The sequence below is a fragment of the Pelophylax lessonae genome (genome assembly GCF_965119305.1).
Source record: "Pelophylax lessonae genome assembly, chromosome: 8".
NCBI lineage: Eukaryota > Metazoa > Chordata > Amphibia > Anura > Ranidae > Pelophylax > Pelophylax lessonae.
Genome location: NC_138775.1, coordinates 46,497,292 through 46,501,108, shown reverse-complemented (window position 1 = coordinate 46,501,108; position 3,817 = coordinate 46,497,292). Strand labels below are relative to the sequence as shown.

Genomic DNA, 3,817 nt, shown 5'->3' with positions numbered 1-3,817 from the left:
ACTGGTGGTGTGTGTTACTCCAGGATCCAATCACAGATTGACATCCACCCTGTGCAACAGGAACAGCAGCAAATAACATGCAATATACATGCAATTTAACAATTTGCAGTACAAAGATAACAAATATACACATATATGCATCTATATCAAATACCATAATTATTCATCAAAGCAAGAGGCTCCCATCAGTGTACCCACCGTTACCTCCTCAAAAACACATGTGGTTTCTGTATTTTAAATGTTATATATTGCATTTAGAGGAACCCCTGGTGCTGCCTATCCCCACTGGCATAATATAACTGCTATGGAGGCACTTAGCCACTGTTGCAGGCCGCCTCTTGCATCGGTGGAATGTACGCTAAACTCGTAGACCTGGAAGTGTGGGTGGATCTGCGTTCCACTGGCATATGCATCACTTCTGGGTATGCGGTGCCATCATATCTGGTCTCATCTAGGAGCAAGCCCTTAATAGATGGTATGGGCGGTGAGCGACAGAGGTGGACCCAATATCAATTAACCCCTGCCTCTCCCTAACGCTGACGGTGTGCACCAAAAGGGGCTAATCCAAGAGTATTTACATGGCAGGCTCACTGCATTCTTGCAGGAATAAGGAATATGGAGGTCATTCATATCCAGATAGGGTTTATACAGAATCCTAGGGCCATACAGTGTTCCTGTGGGGTAATAGTTGGCCACTTGAAACTTATTAAAATAATCATAAAATAATAGAACAATTATAGTGTAAAATTCTATAATATTAGTAGTATGAAAGTGTAAGAAGGTCAAAGGAGATGTCTCCAATAAGGGCAAATACCCTCCTCCCTGCCGGAATACCTTTAGTTGTACTTAGAAATAATAAATAGCGGGCAAATTATTAAGGACCTAACTGTCCTAGCTAAAAACAGTTGAAACTGGGACCAATTAATATGGACCTGGCTGTCCTGACTTCAGACCAGTAAAAATGGACAAATAAATACATATGGACCTACCTGTCCGGATTTAAAAAAAGTAAAAAAAACGGTAAAAAAGGAGAGGTTGCTATGTGATTGTTTTTATTCCGGCTGCTAGAGGAAGAAGCTGTATGGCGACTGTGGCAGATCTTAAAACCGTACTCACAGATACATTGGACAAGAGAGGTGTGTTAGCACAGGGTAAAGCACAGATTCACGCTGAGGTTTTTGCAGCTTTGGATGATCAGAATGAGCCACAGCCAGTGTTTTCCCATGAGAATCTTGTCATAAAGGAAATGATCAGAGAATATTTGGATTTCAACAAGTATAAATACACCTCATCTGCCCTAACTGCAGAAACTGATATTCCACTGGATAGATCATTTATTGCCCGGGAGCTTAACTTTGTAGAAGATGCAAATCTTCAGTCTATACCAATACTATACGGAATACTCTTACTTTTTATATAGACACAGGGGTGCTCCTTGTCACTCATCAGAGAACCCTACAGGAATTTTGAAGGCATAGCAGGCCGAATTAAAAAAAAAATACTCATCCAGTGCCTATGAGGATGGATAAACCAGACACTGAAGATCCATATGCAATGCACAGTTCATAGCATAGATAATGGGTACCGCAGGATAAGCATTGTTAGTGGATATTTCATGTAAGTTATTTAACACCGATAAAATTATTTGTTAATGTAAAAAATGGTAAAAAACCGGCACAAATTTAAGAAGGATCTAATTGTCCTTACCTAAAAGGGGGGTTGAGACTACAACAAGCAAAAATATGTCAATACGGGACTAGCGTGGGCTGAATTGAGTGAAATAAAATCTTCAACCAGCCCCCAAAGGGTGGTACCGACACCAACACAATTTAAAAAAGAAAATTCTAGCACTTAACTGTAACTTACAGCATTTAAACCTACAGAAAGGGCTCAGTCCTGGGACCAACCTTGTTCAATTTATTCATAAATAGCATTGAGGACGGGATCAGTAGCTCTATATCAGTTTTTGCAGATGACACAAAATTGGGCAGGGCAATAACTGCACAGCATGAAGCAGATATCCTACAGAATGACCTGGACAAAATAACAGAGTGGGCAACGACATGGCAAATGAGGTTTAATGTGGAGAAGTGTAAGGTTTTGCACTTGGGGACTAAAAACATAAAAGCACAATACACCTTAGGAGGGGAACCCTTGGGGGAATCAAAAATGGAGAAAGATCTGGGAGTCCTGGTAGAGGATAGACTAAGCAATAGCATGCAATGTCAAGCAGCAGCTGCCAAAGCCAGCAGAATATTAGCATGCATAAAGAAAGGGATGTATTCCAGAGATAAGACTATAATCCTTCCACTCTATAAAACTCTGGTCTGACCACATCTGGAGTATTCTGTCCAGTTCTGGCCGCCGGTCCTCAGGAGGGATGTGTTGGAGCTGGAGAGAGTCCAGAGAAGGGCAACTAAACTAATTAGGGGATTGGAGGACCTTTAATTATGAAGAGCGTCTGTAATTGCTTGATTTATTCTCCCTGGAGAAGAGACGCCTGAGAGGGGACATAATAGCAATTTATAAATATCTCAATGGTGATCTCAGCATAGAAAAAAAACGATTCAGTCGAAAGGATTGCATGAGGACTAGAGGGCATACAATGCGATTAGAGGAGAAGTGTTTTAACCTCAGGCAACGTGGGGGGTTCTTTACTGTTAGGGCTACAAGATTGTGGAATTCTCTGCCACAAGAGGTGGTTTCTGCGGGAAGTATGGTGGCTTTCAAAAGACTCTTAGACGTACATCTCAAGGATCAGAACATTCAGGGGTATGAGAGATGATTACGGCCATACACACCTACACAGGTTGAACTAGATGGACTATTGTCTTTATTCAACCTCATCTACTATGTAACTATGTATATGTAAGAAAACATTTTCTGAGATGAAAATTAGGCAAAAAAAATTAGGTAGTTTTCTTTAACCAGAGAATAGCTTGGACCTCATTCAACTTAAATTCTGAAACTGGTTAAGGGCCACAAAGTATAAGCTGGCCACAAGTGAGCAGTCCAAAAAACACAAGTTTGACATTCCTGCTTTAAGGATTATTGGTCAAAGAACATACTTCTCTGTCTATACCAATTCCTGACTATGGACATAAAATGCTTGAATATGTTTGGTTCCTGTATCTTGGGACTGGTTTGCATTCTGTTCCCGATCAAACACTTTTTTTTTGTTTCAGTGACTTGGTATTCTGTTCTGATTAAACATTTCAGGTTCCTTTTAATTAATCCAGCAAAATGGTTAAATGGAACATTTGGATGTCCAATGGACAAATGTTTAATGATAATACATAGTACGCACCTTTGAAAATGACTTCTTCGATATTCCAGGTTGGATGCTGGTCAACAGCAAAAGTGAACAAGATATTCTGTTATTCCTCGGATGTGAGAGTAAATGTATTGTCCTCTGCCAGAGCACCTGGATTATCCTATCAGCTCCACAGTTTTTGCCAAGTTATTAGGCAACATGTACGAACCAATGATTACATTAAAAACCAAAGCACCAGACACATTTTATATTTCTGCTATGGGCCTGTCGGCAATAAATTTGTCATTTTTTTTAAGATAAAGTAAAACATTAATCATCTTTTTTAAGGACATACAAGACTTACATTTAATGATATTGTCATTATATTTGTTAAAAAATATATTTTTATGAAGTTCATAGTTAAATAAGTGTAAACAAAAATACATTTTTTTTTTCTACATTGGTTACTGTTAGTTCTTTTTCAAGTGTTAATGTAGACAAAATGCATGAATTGAATTCCTTCATCCCTTTAAAGTGACAATAAAAAGGATTGATAATTTCAGT

At 39.0% G+C, this 3,817-nt stretch overlaps 1 pseudogene across 1 annotated transcript; it reads left to right on the top strand.

Annotated features, from left to right (window-relative positions):
- Window positions 1–1,037: 1,037 nt before the first annotated feature.
- On the top strand, window positions 1,038–1,628 carry LOC309561097 (centrosomal protein 20-like; annotated as a pseudogene). Its single transcript has one exon. The product of its transcript is annotated as a centrosomal protein 20-like (transcript).
- Window positions 1,629–3,817: the final 2,189 nt, after the last annotated feature.